Source organism: Periplaneta americana, chromosome 6 (assembly GCF_040183065.1).
Source record: "Periplaneta americana isolate PAMFEO1 chromosome 6, P.americana_PAMFEO1_priV1, whole genome shotgun sequence".
Taxonomy (NCBI): domain Eukaryota; kingdom Metazoa; phylum Arthropoda; class Insecta; order Blattodea; family Blattidae; genus Periplaneta; species Periplaneta americana.
In genome coordinates, this window is record NC_091122.1 from 18,384,585 (window position 1) to 18,405,922 (window position 21,338).

General features: G+C 36.8%; 1 protein-coding gene across 1 annotated transcript in view; it reads left to right on the forward strand.

Annotated features, from left to right (window-relative positions):
• Positions 1-21,338, forward strand: part of LOC138701077 (uncharacterized) — a 296,991-nt gene that overhangs the window by 174,552 nt on the left and 101,101 nt on the right. The gene's annotated exons all lie outside the window — the stretch shown is intronic.

Here is a 21,338-nt window from a genome sequence, read left to right on the forward strand (position 1 = left end):
TGAAGTACAAGACGAAGATGAAGAAGTAGAGGACGAAGATGAAGAAACAGAAGACAAAAGATGAAGATGAGGAAGTAGAAGACGAAGAAGGTGAAATAGGAGATGAAGTAGTAGACGAAAGAAGATGAAGTACAAGACGAAGATGAAGAAGTAGAGGACGAAGATGAAGAAACAGAAGACAAAAGATGAAGATGAGGAAGTAGAAGACGAAGAAGGTGAAATAGGAGATGAAGTAGTAGACGAAAGAAGATGAAGTACAAGACGAAGATGAAGAAACAGAAGACAAAAGATGAAGATGAGGAAGTAGAAGACGAAGGCAAAAAAGTAGAAAACGAAGAAGATAAAGTAGAAGGCGAAAAGGTGAAAAAGTAGAAGACACAGAAGGTGAACTAGGAGATGAAGTAGTAGACGAAAGAAGATGACGTACAATACGAAGATGAAGAAGTAGAGGGCGAAGATGAAGAAACAGAAGACAAAAGATGAAGATGAGAAAGTAGAAGACGAAGAAGGTAAAGAACTAGAAGACGACGATGGAAAAGAAGTAGAACATAAGAAGCAAATGAAGTAGAAAGCGAAATAAAAGGAATAGAAGACAAAAGATGGAAAAAAGTGGAAGACAAAGAAGGCAAATAAGTTGAAAGCGAATTAAAAGGAGTAGAAGACGAAGGTAATGAAGGACGAGAAGAAACAAAAAGAAAAGAATTAGAAAATGAAAAATAAGTAGTAAAAAAGAAAAACGAAATATTATATAGGCTATAGGAAGTCGGAGAAGAGGAAGCAGAAGAGGAACTTGGACATGCAGCGAATTATAGGCCTACTAATTCTATTAGAAAGAAAGGATGTAGTGTAATACAAGAAAAACATATTCTAAAAATGGAATAATTAACAAGAAGCAGAGGAGAAGAAGAACGTGAGTAAATAATGCATTTGAATGATTAAATGTCGCAGGAATAATTCCATCAGTGTAGTACTATATGAAGTGCAATATGAATGCGATATCAGAGTCATTTCTGACATCTAATTTGTGAAGTCACCAAGTCAACACAGAAAAACTAAACGGCGTAATATATTACAGCCACAGTGAAGATACAGTTGTCATGGGAACCGAGAAATTCGCCAGGGCAACACTTGCCAGACACAGCGCGGACTTGGCAGCGCAGTTTTTGCGATCTTAACGAGTGGATGGGGCCGGTCCGTCGACGAGACAGTGGGTGACAAGAAAACCCCAGTCGGGACGGCGGGCGTCCAGGAAATTGCGAATGGGAAACGGAATTTAAATGATGTGAGTCACAAGTTCAGCAGCCTCGATGAGGTTTCCCCATGACACAATAAAACCGCAGGGCTCATATCTTTTGTTCTGAATAGCCTACCCTCGGAAGCCCTCATGATCTCTTGGAAATAATGTTGATACGAAAATTACTATCCGCGGACCAACTATCACAAGAATGCGGATTACGTTACAAAGCTGGGAGGCCAGTGTCGTAGATTTATGACACGTGAGAGAAATTTGTGTCATATAGACGGCCCAGGAAAAATTTCTCTATCATTTACAACATATTTTACATATTTTTACAACAATACAATGGTGTTCAATATTCTTATGCAGATGACACAGTTTTACTTTTTGGTGGAAAAACCTGGTATGATGCATATAATAATTCAAATAATGGACTTAAATTAATAAAAAATGGTTTGACATAAATTATCTTTCTATCAACGAAAATAAAACCATAATTATTCCATTCTCATTATCTGAAAAATGTAACAAACCTCCTACATCTATATTAAGTATTAAATTACATAATTCTTATTGTTGTCTTATACAGTATAAATGTCCGATTATTAAAGAGTCCTCTGAAGTTAATAATTTAGGCATAATTTTCGATAATCATTTAAAATGGAACCAATACATTAATTACCTTTGTAATAAATTACGTAAAATAATATATTATTTTGTTTTATTGAGGAATTACTTGTCAATAAGTTTAATACGTAGAATATATTTAACTTTATTTCAATCGGTAATTATGTATGGAATTATAGGAGGGGTAGCTCATTTAAATCCAATTTTAATCCACTTTATTTATTACAGAAGAAAATAATTAAAATATGTCTTCATAAACCTACTGATTTTCCATCTCAAAATTTGTTTCTAGACTTTAATGTACTTAACGTAAGACAAATTTATTATATTGTATTAATAAAAATCGAAATAATTTTGAATTGTATTCTCATAGTTATGAAACAGAAGGTATGAATTCTTTAAGATTGTTTGAACCAAAATGCAACACTGTTACAGTATTTAATCACAGTAGTAATTTAGGCCCAAGAATATACAACAAATTTATATTTAAATATCCTAATCTTGTCAATTCTAATAGTTCTAGTATTAAATTTAAAAAGTTAAGTATGGATTTTATAAAAATTGAAAAATTGCTAATTTAAATTTATATATATATATATATATATATATATATATATATATATATATATACATACATACAGTAATTGCATAGTAGACATAAGACAAATTGTATTGTATAATTATTAATTTCAATTCAGGAATCCGCCCCTGAGCACGAGTTCTATTCTTTCAGGGGTGAGCTAAAGTTTTTCTGTACATATTATATTTTATGTTACAATTATTAGCAAAATAATAAATAAATAAATAAATATATATATATATATATAAATAAATAAATAAATTTATCGTGTACGTTCAATTTCGACACTGAATAAACTCTGTAGTTGTTGAAATCGCTGTTAAATGAAATAAACATACAACAATGAAAAACAAGCATAATTTTGATTTTACTTCGAAAATGAGTCTCTTTACATGGAAATATGACGATGTTATATGCAGTCAAAAACTTAATAATATTGATTCTTGAATGAAACGTAAACGGAATGCGAAGAAAAAAGTTGGTTTATAGCACTGTCGTGTTTTTCCTTAGCCCTGAACTCCCGTGCCAATTATAGCGTTTGGATTCGTCCGGTAGCAGTTATAGCCTACCTGAACTATCTACGAATTATTGTTTAATTTCCTTGGCAGTAGTTCTCCTGTTGGTTAATTGCATTATCGTGACCTCTTTAGACCTGAAATCCCTGTACCAATTATTGTTTAATTTCCAAGATAGCAGTTTTCCTGTTAGTCAATTGCATTGTTGTGACCTACTTTAGACCTGAAATCCCTGTACCAATTATTGTTTAATTTCCAAGGTAGCAGTTTTCCTGTTAGTCAATTGCATTGTTGTGACCTACTTTAGACCTGAAATCCCTGTACCAATTATTGTTTAATTTCCAAGGTAGCAGTTTTCCTGTTAGTCAATTGCATTGTTGTGACCTACTTTAGACCTGAAATCCCTGTACCAATTATTGTTTAATTTCCAAGGTAGCAGTTTTCCTGTTAGTCAATTGCATTGTTGTAACCTACTTTAGACCTGAAATCCCTGTACCAATTATTGTTTAATTTCCAAGGTAGCAGTTTTCCTGTTAGTCAATTGCATTGTTGTGACCTACTTTAGACCTGAAATCCCTGTACCAATTGTTTAATTTCCAAGGTAGCAGTTTTCCTGTTAGTTAATTGCATTGTTGTGACCTACTTTAGACCTGAAATCCCTGTACCAATTATTGTTTAATTTCCAAGGTAGCAGTTTTCCTGTTAGTTAATTGCATTGTTGTGACCTATTTTAGACCTGAAATCCCTGTACCAATTATTGTTTAATTTCCAAGGTAGCAGTTTTCCTGTTAGTTAATTGCATTGTTGTGACCTATTTTAGACCTGAAATCCCTGTACCAATTATTGTTTAATTTCCAAGGTAGCAGTTTTCCTGTTAGTTAATTGCATTGTTGTAACCTACTTTAGACCTGAAATCCCTGTACCAATTATTGTTTAATTTCCAAGGTAGCAGTTTTCCTGTTAGTTAATTGCATCATCGTGACCTCTTTAGACCTGAAATCCCTGTACCAATTATTGTTTGTTTCCTTGTTAGCAGTTCTCCTGTTGGCTTAATTTCATAGTCGCGCAGTCTTCCTTTGACCTCAAACCACTGTGCCAAATATTGTTTCACTCTTTCGGTAGTAGGCCTGTTGGTTTAATTGCATTTCCGTGGTCTCAGACCTGAAGTCTCTGTACCAATCATCATTTTATTCCCATATCGACAGTCCTCCCGTTGGTTTAATGACACTGCCGTTGTCTTCGTCAGACCTCGACTCCCTGTACCGATTTATTATCGTTTGATTCTCCCGGTTACAGTCCCTACGTTTGCTTTATGTATATGTGTATATATTTATTCACACTGCAAATGGGTCTATACCCGGTGGCAATGGTAACTAATTACACTCTATAATACGATGTAAGAATAATGGAACGGAGAAAAATTCTCTCCGGCGCCGGGATTTGAACCCGGGTTTTCAGCTATACGTGATGATGTTTTATCCACTAAGCCACACCGGATACCACCCCGGCGTCGGACAGAATCGTCTCAGATTAAGCTCCAACTCTTGGGTTCCCTCTAGTGGCCGCCCTCTGCACTACGTCATAGATGTCTATGAACGTAGGACCGAAGTCCACACATGTGCTGAAGTGCACTCGTTATGAGTGACTAGTTGGCCGGGATCCGACGGAATAAGCGCCGTCTTAAATCACGAAGTGATTTACGCATATCATATATATTACATCGTATGATGACGCAGAATATCTGCATGGAAATATCATATGTACTTCGGTACAAATAAAATAAAATAAATAATATATAATACACTCAATAATGACAATTAATAATAAACACAACTAATAAAACATTAATAATAATAATAATAATAATAATAATAATAATAATAATAATAATAATAATAATAATAATAATAATAAACACAACTAATAAAAACAATAATAATAATAATAATAATAGAATAATAATAAAATAATAATAATAATAATAATAATAATAATAATAATAATAATAATAATAATAATGAGCATTCTAAATTAAATGAAGCATGGTCACTTAAAATAACATTTAAAGTAAATCTAATTTGTATCTTAACGCTAAGTTCGAACTAAGACCCACGAGTGTGGCAGGTTCATACCTGCACAAGTACCTTTCGGCACTACACTTATTTCGCTGTCAATTCACTCACTGCACTGATTCTACCTGATTTCACTAACACTTCTAACCAGTTCAAATACTTTGCCCAGCCACTTCACTGACACCAACACACTTCACTTACACAATAGACTTCACTGACACTACACACTTCACTGACACAACACACTTCCTCACTGATAGAACACTTCAAATAACAAGATATCAATAATACCCTTTAAGTAGTGTGTATAATATACTACCGTCTATTAGTAAAGTCCTTAAGCCTATTTTTAAATACATTTTTGGTTATTGGTAAAACCTTTAGTAAGTCTGCAGGTAAAGCATTCCAGTCCCTGATAGTACGACTGACAAAATAAAACTTTCCAGTGTCCGTCCTCTGTCTTCTTTCCCTCATTTTATATGAGTGGTCGTTCCTTGAAGAGCAATTTGGCGGCTGCAACCTATTTTTTATTTCTCTCCAGGCAGGCTCACCTCTGTATGTTTTGAACATTGCGCATAATCGAAATCGCGTTCTCCGGTCCGTGAGTGTGTCCCATTTTAATGGTGAATTATTACGACAATACTTGAGAGCCCGTTTTTGAATCTTTTCCAGTGTCTTAATATGTTCTAATCTGTAAGGATCCCAACATGTAGCACCATATTCCATTACTGGACGAACTAGTGATTTATATGCAATCTCTTTGGATTTATCAGAGCCTTTCCTTAGTACCCTCATCACAAAGTGTAACGCCCTCCATGCCTTTCCCGCTGTGTCTGTAACGTGTTCCCCCCAGCCGAGATCGCTGCTAAATGTTATTCCTAGGTATTTAGATTTGTTAACTTGCTATTTTCACGATGATCTTCTGAGCTGAACTCTCGGTATCAATTAGTCTATGGTTCAGTTCCCTTGATGGTAGTCCTGCTGGTTGAATCACACTGTTTCAGTTCTCTCTATACCTGTATCAATCACTGTTTCCCTTATTGCATTCGTCTCATTCTCCATCGATTTATAAAGTCGCTGAGTGTAACTTGGGTTGCATAACTATCAGGCGTACAAAGCGGTTTGCCGTCTCGTCTGATTCAGTCGTAACTTTATCGACGTCTTTGACGTGGTTGCTGACAGCAAATGCGTTCCGTTTGTGTATTGATGTACCTTTGCTTTCTGACCCACCACAAACTGTTCAATAATGACTTGGATGGCTTTAACCAGCGCTTGGAATCACGTAACAACTTCGCTGCTGTTTCACATCGAAACAATACCGAACCAATATTAAATTCTCTGCTTCGTAAGTTGATTACTGAATATTTCGGTTCTTATTCCAGATTTGTTCATCGTACTTTTCTCATACTTTTAAGCATTTAAGTTTGTTTAAAGCTTTAATTATTCCCTTGTTAACAATTATATTATGTTCTTATGCCACAATCATTAAATAACTAGTATTGCTGAGACTTGTCTTAGGCCACAAATTTCATACCAATCAATTAACGAGATAGTGAGGACATTCAAAATAAGGTTATCTGTTTGAAAATAGAGAATATTCACAAAAAATAAGTACAGTTGATTGTCACAAAGTTTTTCTCACTACGCTATAATATGTGTTATGTTCGACCCATGCCGAAATGTAGTAATTATACACCTGGTAGTAGCCCTTTAATGCACCTCATTAAAGTACACTTATTCATTATAGTTCAGTTGTTCAGCCAATGAGAAATCACCATTGTACCATTATAAAACCGCAAGTATCGATTATTCTCGGATATGCAATCGAAAGACAATTAGCGAAACGTCACGGAGGCTGGAAATCCAATACTGTCGCAGAAGGTTATGTTCTGTTACTATAATAATTAGCGTTAATTGTAAATAATATTCAAATAAATTCAATTTGTCATCTCGTTTTTCAATTCTAAATCAATTTCCAGGTTATATCAATATTAATGTACATGTTATTCTCTAGATTATATCAAGGTCAATGACATTCGTCCCTCGGAAAAAATCAATACTTTCGCGTCTGCGCACATCTCACAATTTAGAAGGTCAGTTCCGCTCTTCACTTAGATAACCATGACATGAATACTTATGAATAATTTCAAGTTAGAAATATGGTCGAGCATAAAAACTTGCCTATAATGGTAATTAAGACGTTCGTATGAAAATTATGAAACTCGCTTGCGCTCGTTTCATAAACAAACATACTCGCGTCTTAATTACTACCATTATAGGCTCGTTGCATAATGTACTATTACGTGTTTCGTAATACAGTAAAACAATTGAGTTCCTTTACTGTTTTGATCGATATTACTGCTTATATAGTTATGGTTGTGAGTGTTTTATGATTTTTTTCCAACTGTAAGATGAATATTAGATAATCTATGCAAGTCCCCGGTCTCATTTCACTATCATCAATTCCACCAACACTAGATATTCTCGTTGATACGGTGTTGTTACATAACAACATTTAAAAAATTCACTCAAAATAAGCATCCTTAAAATCTGTAATCGCAAAAACGTATATCCTGCTAGTGAGAAGATTTCTCTTCTGATATAAGAAGAGAATTAATAGCCGTATGGTTACTATGACGACTTCCAGCACGTCTTATGACAAGCGCGGCAGTTCGAAGAAACATGAAACTAACGAAAGTGATGCGGGCATATTCCGTGTGTGATGAAGAGTTTGGCAGGCGCCAATTCGAGTGGGCTTCAAGGAACGGGGCTCGAGAAGAGGACCTGGCAATATTCCGCTACCAGATAATGAGGGAGGGTCATCTGCATCCAATGACCTCAGTTGACCGCGATTCGCGGAGTCGTTTAGTAGTAGTACTAATTTTTAATTTTCTGCCAGATGCGAACTGAATACAGATGGATGTGGTAGACCCACGCGCGATGACGGCACTGTGACGTCATGAGTTCCTGGTACGCAGAGCTCATAGTCTCAGAACTCTAGAGCGCTACACGGAATTGTGCGAGGCAAACACTTCCTAACTTATTTTAACTATACCACGTGTAACGAGGAAATATGTTCGATTCTAAGGTTTTAATGGAAGTAGCTTACACGCTCTCAACACCTCCGATACAAAGAAAGTGGTTTTGAAAATCCGTTTGTATTTTTGGAGATAGAGATTTTTTCTCAACCTACTGGACTAATTTTCTTCATAATAGGAGATTATGCACATTAAATAACACAATTATTCTTAGAAAAAATTAATAGGTCTTTATTTGACAAGATGATACAAAGTAGAAATTTACTAGAAATAAAATCTAAACTTTTTCTACATTATACGATTTTGAGAATTTCACTTGCTAACATCACGTGATTGAAACAGGAATTAAGAACACGGAATAGTTCATGTAAAATATATAGTTGATCCATAGTGCTAAATATCGATCTTTGTCATAACAAGAGACTTCGTCCATTAGATTGTCTGGTTCCTGCTAACACCACGTAACTGAAACAGACATTAAGAACCCGTGAAAGTCCATATAAAGTCTGCACTGAATCGATAGTGCTAAATATCGACCTTTGTCATAACAAGAGACTTCGTCCATGAGTTTGATTGTTTCGGGTTACATCACGTGATTGAAACAGGCATTAAGAACACGTGATATTCCATATAAACTCGACAGCTATTCAGTAGTGCTAAAGATCGACCATTGTCATAACAGGAGACTTCATCTATGAGTTAGATGGTTTCTGGTAACATCACGTGATTGAAGCACGCATTAAGAACACGTGAAATTCCATATAAAGTCTACAGTTGTTCGATAGTGCTAAATATCGACCTTTGTCATAACAAGAGACTTCGTCCTTAAGTTATAGGATTTGTGGTAACGTAACGTGATTGAAGCAGGCATTAAGAACACTTAAAAATCCATATAAAGTCTACAGTTAATCGATAGTGTTAAATATCGACTTTTGTCATAAGAGATTTCGTCGATAAGTTTGTGTTTTTTCTGCTAACATCACGTGATTTAAACAGGCATTAAGAACACATAAAAATCCATATAAAGTCTACAGTTAATCGATAGTGTTAAATATCGACTTTTGTCACAAGAGATTTCGTCGATAAGTTTGTTTTTTTTCTGCTAACATCACGTGATTTAAACAGGCATTAAGAACACTTAAAAATCCATATAAAGTCTACAGTTAATCGATAGTGTTAAATATCGACTTTTGTCATAAGAGATTTCGTCGATAAGTTTGTGTTTTTTCTACTAACATCACGTGATTTAAACAGGCATTAAGAACACATAAAAATCCATATAAAGTCTACAGTTAATCGATAGTGTTAAATATCGACTTTTGTCATAAGAGATTTCGTCGATAAGTTTGTGTTTTTTCTGCTAACATCACGTGATTTAAACAGGCATTAAGAACACATAAAAATCCACATAAAGTCTATAGTTAATCGATATTCCCAAATATCGACATTCATCATAACAGCAGACTTCCTTCGTAAGTTTGTATGGTTTGTGCTAACATCACGTGATTGAAACAAGAATTAATTATAGTTAATCGATAGTGCTAAATATCGACCTTTGTCATTACATGTGATTTTTTCCATAAGTTTGGTTTGTGCCGACATCACGTGATTGAAACAGGAATTAAGAACACGTAGAGTTTCATCCTAGATCATACGAGTATATATGATCTAGGGTTTCATATAAAATCTATAGTTAATCGATAGTGCTAAATATCGACCCTTGTCGTAACAAGAGACTCGCTCCGTAAGTTTGTGCTAACATCATGTGATTGAAACAGAAATTAAGAACACGGAAATGTTCATATAAAATCTATAGTTAATCGATAGTGCTAAATATCGACCTTTGTCATAACAGGAGACTTTGTCCATAAGTTTGTTTAGTTTCTGCTAACATCACGTGATTGAAACAGTAATTAAGAACACGTAAAAGTATATATAAAATCTATAGTTAATCGATAGTGCTAAATATCGACTTCTGTCCTAACGGGAGACTTCGTCCATAAGAATGTATAGTTTGTGCAAACATTACATGATAGAAACAGGAGTTAATAACATGTAAAAGTTCATATAAAATCTATAATTAACCTGATAAGTAAGGCTATGAAAAGGGTGCAGTTAAAGCTAGTGATGGTACCGAGTATAGCTGCGGCGAGTGAAATGGGGTGAATTTCTCCTACAATCTGGCGGAAACAGCGGTACAGACTGTAGGCTGCTTACGTCAAGTTGTAGGGGAATTTGACCCCATTGCACCCACCGTAGCTATACTCGGTACCATCACTAGCTTTAACTGCTCCCTTTTTATAGCCCTACTGATAAGTCTTATACGATGTTTTTCATCCACCCCCAGATGCACGTGCACGTAGTTAGGGCAACAAACTTGCCTAGCGCTCCTTTCACTATGACGCGTTTCGAAAGTGTGTTGTAACTCGTAATTATGAATGTCATGCAATTAATTTATTTATATATTTGTTTCAAATAACCGCAGGAATCACCTCCATATACCGGGGGGAAGTTCATAAATCACCCTGTATAATTATCCATAGCTGAAGAATGGATTTATTTGAATTAAATTTCTACATATTTATAGGGCAAACCTAAAATTTTTTCAATCACCTATTATCATAATACACTGCTCTCTTAAATTGACTGAGCATATTGGGAATTTAAGTTACTGACTTTCCCAAAACACGCTATGTGAATGTTTTATATAAAACAATTTTTGTGTCCACCACAATATTTTTATGTAACAGTTAACATGCATGATCGTGAAACGAGCGGGGCCGGGTTCAAATCCTGGTTGGGACAAGTTACATGATTGAGATTTTTTCCGGGGTTTTCCCTCAACTCAATAAGAGCAAATGCTGGGCAACTGGACTATTTGGACCCTGGACTCATTTCGCAAGCATTATCACCTTCATCTCATTCAGACGCTATATGGGCCTAACCACAGCAGTTGAAAAAGCGTCGTAAAATATCCAATTATAAGGAACGACCACTCATAAATTGAGGGAAAGAAGGCAGAGAACGGACACTGGAAAGTTTTCTTTTCTCAATCGTACTATCAGGGACTGGAATGCTTGCCTGCAGACTTAATAAAGGCTTTACCAACAACCAAAAATGTATTTAAAATGGGCTTAAGGACTTTACTAATAGACGGTAATTATACACAGTATTTAAAGGGTGTAAATGATATGTTGTTATTGAAGTGTTGTATCAGTGAAGAATTATGTTGTGTCAGTGAAGTGTGTAGTGTAAGTGAAACATGTTCCTGTCAGTGAAGCTTTATAGTTTATAGTGGCAGTGCAAAGTATTTGAACAGTGAAATGTTTTTGAAGTGTTAGTGAAATCAGGATAGAATCATTGAAATGTGTCGTAGTTCCAGTGCAGTGAGTGAGTTGACAGCGAAATGAGTGTAATGTTGAAAGGTGCTTGTGCAGATATGAACATATCTTATGTGTGGGTTTTAGTTCGATCTTAGGTTTAAGAAACAAATTAGATTTATTTCAAATGTTATGTTAAGTGATCGTTTCATTTAATTTAGGATATTCCCTGTTGTTGTTGTTATTATTATTATTATTATTATTATTATTATTATTATTATTATTAATTGTATTTTTAATTAATAAGTTCATTATTGTCATTATTGAGTGTACCACTGCCACCGGGTATATACCCATTGCAGTGTGAATTCATACATGCATACATGCATACATACATACATACATACATACATACATACATACATACATACATACATACATACATACATACATACATACATACATACATACATACATACATACATACATACATACATACATACATACACCTCGAAAAGGAAGCAAAAACAAGCAAAATTGTGTTAATATTTTTTTGTTTGAAATATCTCAAAGAATAACTCCCTGAATTAATGACATTGTTTACAGTCCATCCTTATACTGGAACCGTTAATTCTATTGCTATAGTTACGGAGTGCAGCAAACCTCGTCACCTGACTTGAACATTCTTTCTGCCGATAGTGCGGCAAGCGTTGTTGGTATATAAGTCTACTCCAGAGTAGAAAGAACCTCCCAGTCAGCGTCCAGCGTGTACAGTTATCTTAATCACCGATTACAACGTTCCCACAGTCACGCTCCAAGCCGGCTTTGATACCTGCCATTCACAGCGCCTACAACTTCTGTACCGCCCGGGTTTGTATACTTTGTATTGAGCCGAATGAACTAGCCTGCAGGGCTCAAGATACGAACTCCAGCGTGTGTTGTTAGATTAGATGGACAAAAGGGCTTTTTGGGACACAACCTTTATTGCTACTGTTTACACAAAATTCGGATATAATACTGCACGATATTGCAGTGAGAGGGTTCCTAACCGTTTGATGAAAGGAGAAGCTACCGAGCGGCGACGAGGTTAGACCTGGGCACGGCACGCAGACAAGCAAATGCACGAAAGAGGATTTGATACAGTTTGACAAACTGACGACAGTGCAGGACTGGCTGGCAGAGAGATTAAGTCACTGACTGACTTACTAAGTGACGAATGTATTAATTTCTTGAATATCTAAGTTACTGTCTGATTAAGTAACTTATATACTAACTGATTTATTGTGTGGCTGAATGACTTCCTAATCGATGTACTCAGACTCAGTGAGTAACTGAGTGATTCTATTGCAGGACCGATTCTGGGGATTCTCACTTTACTCCAATCAGGCATCCACAACATTTCATTTCTTGTCCGACGACTGAATATCTTGTAGCCTATGTCTCAGTGATTGACTGATTGTAGACTATATCTCAGTGAATGATTGTAGCCTATATCTCAGTGATTGACTGATTGTAGCCTATATCTCAGTGAATGATTGTAGCCAATGTCTCAGTGATTGACTGATTGTAGCCTATATCTCAGTGAATGATTGTAGCCTATATCTCAGTGATTGACTCATTGTAGCCTATATCTCAGTGAATGATTGTAGCCTATGTCTCAGTGATTGACTGATTGTAGCCTATATCTCAGTGAATGATTGTAGCCTATGTCTCAGTGATTGACTGATTGTAGCCTATATCTCAGTGAATGATTGTAGCCTATATCTCAGTGATTGACTGATTGTAGCCTATATCTCAGTGAATGATTGTAGCCTATGTCTCAGTGATTGACTGATTGTAGCCTATATCTCAGTGAATGATTGTAGCCTATGTCTCAGTGATTGACTGATTGTAGCCTATATCTCAGTGAATGATTCTAGCCAATGTCTCAGTGATTGAATGATTGTAGCCTACGTCTCAGTGAATGATTCTAGCCTATGTATCAGTGATTGACTGATTATAGACTATATCTCAGTGAATGATTGTAGCCTATATCTCAGTGATTGACTGATTGTAGACTATATCTCAGTGAATGATTGTAACCTATGTCTCAGTGATTGACTGATTGTAGACTATATCTCAGTGAATGATTGTAGCCTATGTCTCAGTGATTGACTGATTGTAGACTATATCTCAGTGAATGATTGTAGCCTATGTCTCAGTGATTGACTGACTGTAGCCTATATCTCAGTGAATGATTGTAGCCTATGTCTCAGTGATTGACTGATTGTAGCCTATATCTCAGTGAATGATTGTAGCCTATGTCTCAGTGATTGACTGATTGTAGCCTATATCTCAATGAATAATTGTAACCTATGTTTCAATGATTGACTGATTGTAGCCTATATCTCAGTGAATGATTGTAGCCTATGTCTCAGTGATTGACTGATTGTAGCCTATATCTCAATGAATGATTCTAGCCTATGTCTCAGTGATTGACTGATTGTACCCTATATCTCAGTGAATGATTCTAGCCAATGTCTCAGTGATTGAATGATTGTAGCCTACGTCTCAGTGAATGATTCTAGCCTATGTCTCAGTGATTGACTGATTGTAGACTATATCTCAGTGAATGATTGTAGCCTATGTCTCAGTGATTGACTGATTGTAGACTATATCTCAGTGAATGATTGTAGCCTATGTCTCATGATTGAATGATTGTATCCTATGTCTCAGTGAATGATTCTAGCCAATGTCTCAGTGACTGATTGTAGACTATATCTCAGTGAATGATTGTAGCCTATGTCTCATGATTGAATGATTGTAGCCTATGTCTCATGATTGAATGATTGTAGTCTATGTCTCAGTGATTGAATGATTGTAGCCTACGTCTCAGTGAATGATTCTAGCCTATGTCTCAGTGATTGACTGATTGTAGACTATATCTCAGTGAATGATTGTAGCCTATGTCTCAGTGAATGATTCTAGCCTATGTCTCAGTGATTGACTGATTGTAGACTATATCTCAGTGAATGATTGTAGCCTATGTCTCAGAGAATGATTGTAACCCATGTTTCAATGATTGTCTGATTGTAGCCTATGTCTCAGTGATTGAATGATTGTAGCCTATGTCTCATGATTGAATGATTGTAGCCTATGTCTCAGTGAATAATTGTAACCTATGTTTCAATGATCGACTGATTGTAGCCTGTGTCTCAGTGAATGATTGTAGCCTATGTCTCAGTGATTGAATGATTGTAGTCTATGTCTCAGTGAATAACTGTAACCTATGTTTCAATGATTGATTGTAGCCTATGTCTCAGTGAATGATTGTAGCCTATGTCTCAGTGAATGATTGTGGCCTATGTCTCAGTGATTGAATGATTGTAGTCTATGTCTCATGATTGAATGATTGTAGCCTATGTCTCAGTGAATGATTGTAGCCTATGTCTCAGAGAATGATTGTAACCCATGTTTCAATGATTGTCTGATTGTAGCCTATGTCTCAGTGATTGAATGATTGTAGCTTATATCTTATGATTGAATGATTGTAGTCTATGTCTCATGATTGAATGATTGTAGCCTATGTCTCAGTGAATGATTGTAGCCTATGTCTCAGTGTTTGGCTGATTGTAGACTATGTCTCGTGATTGAATGATTGTAGCCTACGTCTCAGTGTCTCAGTGAATGATTGTAGCCTATATCTCAGTGATTGAATGATTGAAGCCTATATCTCAATGATTGACTAAGAGTAGCCTATGTCTCAGTCTCAGGTTGCCTAACTGAATGCATTGCTGAATGACCGACTACTGAATGTCTGCTTGAACTACTACATGCCAGACTTATTAAATGGATAAATAGATAATTTGGTGAGTCATAAGATGTATCGACTCAGTCACGGGTCACAGCGAAACTGCTGTCACTTCACGGCCTGTGACTCACTAGCTGGGCCAGAGATCTGAGGTCCACTACTCTGTCTTGTGGTCCATTTGTCAATATTATTCATGCGGACACACGTGCGTGTTCTGCCACCGACTGCGGATGTCCTTCGCAATACAGATAGGCTCACATACCTACATATGCAAATAAAATAAGGGGGCTATAATGTCGTTGCTAGGACACGGTCTGTTAAGCCACTTATTGCAATAATTTTATTGTTTAACACTTCAGTGATAACTGGAAGCAGTACAACTGGTATGGAATACTACGGCTTCTGAAAGATAGTAAGAAAAATTGCATACGTACCCGAAAAAGTACAAAGAACACAATCATACTGTGCGTCCGTTTGGTTATGTCGCATCTCCATTTCCCCCACCCATTTCTGCTGATCCTTCTGTAGCTAAGTAGCTGGGCTGTTCTTTCCAGAAAGCATTTGCTATTCGGAATTGGACGTCTGCGTAATATTATACAACTGTTTGAAATAAATTAAAAGAAAAGAGATCCGTTAAATGACTTCGACGACCTCGGAAGAAGAGTAATAAGAATGTCATCTATTGCATTCAAAAAGCAAAGACCGTTTTGCGGACCGACGGACAAACGATGGTTGATGACAAAAACTGAATTAATGCGCAAAAGCATAGGCCTAGCATAAAAATACATTATTTTATAACACTGATATTTTTACCTATTAATGACGAAGGTCATTTCAAATTTCGTAACATCGTGATTGCTTTACTAACACAAATGACAAAGTCTGAGCTACGCCTACGTCCCGCACGAATAAAAAAATTCACCATTGCTCCCTCCCTCCTCCCGATTTAAAACACCATTATCACGTTCAAAGATGATATCAGCGTTCTTTTGGAAAACATTCAAATCTAATTTCCAGACAGCTGCATATCACACATTCTGAAATGTGTGCCATTTCCTTCGCTCGTAGTAAAAATATACCTCAAACCAGTAGCATCCTGAGCTGGGATCTCAACATCTGGCTGTGTGCTGAGTGACTGAAGGACATGATGCGTAAAGACACCGACGGAAGTTGTGCTAAATTGACTTGTTTCTTGCTCAGTGAGGCTCAGGCGCAATAACACAGCTCATTGCCTGCAGAAACAACGCCTGATGGCCGTGACTTCCGGACGCTCTGCTCTTTTGTTTAACGTATCCTAGAAACCAGTGTTGATACTGCAAAACTTGCATACGTTCACGAAGATCTTGGAAAAGATATCCGTCGTATAAAATTCACCTAAAAAACGTGGATTTAATACCTATGCTATAGCCGTCGTCACTTAAGAAGACGACTGGATTCAGCAAGTTTCTGCGCGCACACAAACATGTGATGTAGTGGGTTCAGCTGTTGTTTTCAAGTAAGCGTACACACAAACACGTGATGCAATGAGTTCATCTGCTGTAGTCTTCAAAGCGGCTACATCGACTGCATGTTATTTCAGAAGACGACTAGTTTGGACTAAGGCTCGAAATGGAAATTTTAATTAACCGGAACGCTCTGTTACGTTCATGTATACGGTGGTGATGATGACAACGACGGAATTAAATACCAGCGAATATTATATATATATATATATATATATATATATATATATATATATATATATATATATATATACAAACACAAAAAACATTACAACCTCATTGTATGATTAAATTTTAAAAAGTGGCACTGTTGTAACATTTAGAAATGGGATGGATAGAAATGTAGACGTAAACTATTAATATTAAAAAATTATATTTTCATAAATAAATAGGATTTTATTTTAGGTGTATTTGGTTTTGAAACAACACACGATGATTAGGAAAAATACGGGAATTTTACTTGAAGCAAGTAAAGAGATAGGTTTGGAAGTAAATCCCGAAAAGACAAAGTATATGATTATGTCTCGTGACCAGAATATTGTACGAAATGGAAATATAAAAATTGGAAATTTATCCTTTGAAGAGGTGGAAAATTCATACCTGCGAGCAACAGTAACAAATATAAATGATACTCGGGAAGAAATTAAACGCAGAATAAATATGGGAAATGCCTGTTATTATTCGGTTGAGAAGCTTTTATTATCCAGTATGCTATTAAACAATCTGAAAGTTAGAATTTATAAAACAGTTATATTACCGGTTGTTCTTTATGGTTGTGAAACTTGGACTCTCACTTTGAGAGAGGAACATAGGTTAAGGGTGTTTGAGAATAAGGTGCTTAGGAAAATATTTGGGGCTAAGAGGGATGAAGTTACAGGAGAATGGAGAAAGTTACACAACACAGAACTGCACGCATTGTATTCTTAACCTGACATAATTAGGAACATTAAATCCAGACGTCTGAGATGGGCAGGGCATGTAGCACGTATGGGCGAATCCAGAAATGCATATAGAGTGTTCGTTGGGAGACCGGAGGGGAAAAAGACCTTTGGGGAGGCCTAGACTTAGATGGGAAGATAATATTAAAATGGATTTGAGGGAGGTGGGATATGATGATAGAGACTGGATTAATCTTGCTCAGGATAGGGACCAATGGCGGGCTTATGTGAGGGCGGCAATGAACCTCCGGGTTCCTTAAAAGCCAGTAAGTACATGAGGATTTATCCAGTTTTACAGTAACACAAATATTTCTTAACAATAATTTATGCTCAAACAACTAATATGACATACGTAAACCACTACTAATATGCAGATAACAGCACACAAATCCCGCGTTTGCAACCTCCAGTCAAATAGCTGCGACAACTGGCAGAACAATTTGAAAATAGGGACACAGCGCCCAGCTTATTCATTGATGTATATGATTTTGAAACTGAAATAGTAATATGTCTGGTTTTGAAATTAATCCCCCTCGCAACCCCACTTCACCTTCTTGAAACAGTGCCATGTAACTTAAATTTAAATGGAATATTCTTACAGGCTTATAGAGGCCTCTATGAACATAGTAAAACCAGTAACCATAATTTTAAATTTTCCGCTCCGGTCCATTTCGAGCCCTGGCTTGAACATTCTGCATTGCTAATAATGAAATATGAAGAGTCCACTGCAAGAATGATGGATGTCACTTTCTTGTCGAAAATGAACCAAGACTGTCAATGCATAGCTTAAGACATACAGAATGTACACAGAGAGTTACATGGCATTAACACTGATAGTCATTGTCCAGTAATGATCGGAAAATCACAGTTAAGCTTTGAGCGCTAAGCATTTCAAACTTTCAATTGCTTCTCCTGCAAAATGTATTCCAAATGACATCCATCATTCTTGCAGTGGACTCTTCATATATTAACTAAGTTTCGAAGATTTGTTCTACGTTCTTTTTCAGGTGAACAAAAAAGAAAGTAGGGATCCCACGGCAAGGGTACTAGTCCAGCCTCCCCCCCCCCAACCCCTCCATAATGTCTTATAAGCTGCAGGTTGTGTCCGTTGGAGACACACCTTCTCGATATTTTGTCTTTTGAATCAAGTGGCACTTGATATGCATTTACACATTTTCTAACTCCACAACATTGCTGCCTAACTCCCGTAACTGCTATCCTGCATAATAAAGCCACCTATCTACCTATTCTGGCAACCACTGGGTGCATACGCATTTATTTCTCATTTCTTCCTTCCTTTATGCTTGTTTACAGTTAGCAGATCGCTTTCTTATCTGTCGACGCTCCCACTTTGTGATGCTTCCCTTTCCCCGCTCAGTAATTGACCGCCATCAAAAGCTTGTTTCACACGCCGACAGATGTTTCACTCTACTCAGAGCAGCTTGCAAAACCTGTAAGAAGCTGCCGTCCAAATACTTCTAAATACACTGCAACCAGTTTCTTAAACCCATTGATAACTCACTTACAAAGAATTCTATAGAACCTACATAGAAGGAGCCACATTTCCGTTATTCATCTCTGCACGACGAGGAAGTTCCTGAACCTACGCGAACTCGGAAAGCCAACCCGTTCTGACACTTTGAGGACCCGAAGAACCATCGGGAAGACGTGATGACAGAGCGAGCGAAGAATCATACGGGAGATGTGATAATTGATGACAGTGTGCGAAGAATAATCAAGATGATGACAGGAAGCGAAGAATCATCGGAATGATATGACAGAGGTGCGAAGAATCATTGAGAAAATGTGATGACAAGTAGCGGGAACAATCGTCGGGATGATGTGATGAAAATTAGAGGACTGGAAGAATCATCGGGAAGATTCAATGACAGAGCGTGAGGATCATCAGGAAAATGTGATGGCAGAGAATGTGAAGATCTGGAAGATGTGATAGTGATGTTGATCACGATTACTATGATGAGGAACAGCATCAGAATACGTGAAGATGTACGCGAAGGACATGAGGAAGAACGGAAAAGTTGAAGTGAGAGAATCTAGAAAGACAAAGAGGAGAAAAGGGGCGAAAAACAGTAAAGTTAAAAGGACGAAGGGAACTGTACTGAAGAAAATGTGAGAAATATGAAGGCAGAGAAGAAGTTTGAAGCAGAAAGAAAACAAAGATAATAATGAAGAGAGTAACAATGAAGAATAAGAGAGCATAAGTAGAAAAAAACAAGGCGGAAATAAGGAACGAAGGAGAATGATGAAGAAAAACAGAATCAGTAGAAAGAAGAAGAGAAATAAGGCAGTTGAAGAGAGAATGGACGAGGGAAAGGAGATGAGCGAAAAGGATAAGGCAAAAGGAAGGGATAAAACAGAACAATGAAGAAAAAAAGATCGAAGAGGAAGTTGTTGAAGAAACAGATGAAAAGCACGATGGTGGAGAAAAGAAAGACAGGTGTGGCAGGGGACAGACGAGATAGATAGAGAAGCCACCGGCATGGCTCAGTCGGTTAAGGCGCTTGCCTGCCGGTCTGAAGTTGCGTTCGGGCGCGGGTTCGTTCCCCGCTTGGGCTGATTACCTGGTTGGGTTTTTTCCGAGGTTTTGCCCAACCGTAATGTGAATGCAAGGTAATCTATGGCGAATCCTCGGCCTCATCTCGCCAAATATCATCTCACTATCACCAATCTCATCGACGCTAAATAACCTAGTAGTTGATATAGCGTCGTTAAATAACCAACTAAAACAAACAGACGAGATAGAAAAGAACTGAGGAAGAGGTTCGGAACTAGAAGAGATCGAGGTGGAGAGAGAGATAAAGATAAAAAGAGAACAATGACAATAAAAGAGGTACCATCGTGATAAGGAGAAAGATTCGATAGATGAATGGGGACAAAGAGGAAAGGATGTTCTTAGCTGAGCCGTCTCGTCAACATCAGTTATATCTCATAAGCGGCAATAAACTGCGATCTCTCTCCCATCTCATTGTACATCAGTCCTTTGCTGGGGTCGCGAATCCAAGGTGAAAGGCCGTTGAAAGAGACGCGCTGGGAGGAAATTGAGAGCAGAGCAGCTGTGTGGCTCTCACCGCTGGAATCTTCATTTTGCACTCCGAGTGCATTAAACAGTGGGTAACAAATCAGTTGTTTATTTTGGCCCCGGTTTCCACAATCGCTGCCCCGCCCCTGGACTGATCCCAAAACCCAGAGCTGAAAAGTGTATTTATTAGTCCACTACGAAGAAAACTTGTTCTCACCCGCCCAAATGTCAGTAAGTCCCACTCAATTACATTCTAGCGGTACAAAACACTACACAATCCTTATTAAATTGCTCCGGACGCTGAAAGAAAAAAATTAACATAGAAACAGCAATTTACAATAGATAGATAATACTGTTATTGTCCTCCAATGTCACGGTATTTTGTTTTATTCTTCATTTCATCGTTATTCCCGGTATATTTAAAGCACATACAGTATATCTTATGACAAGTTGCCAAACTAACTTACTATTATGACAAGTGTTGTATTGCATGTTTCCACGTATTCACATTTTTTTTTTTTTTTTTTGTTCTAGTGATATTTAACTTATTTTATCTTTTTGTTTTCATATTTTCCGATAATGGTATATCTATAATGTGATAAGTTGAGCTATATATAATCATAATTTTCCTTACTGTAGGCCTATGTACCTAAAAATACTGTATTCATTGTATGCTTTG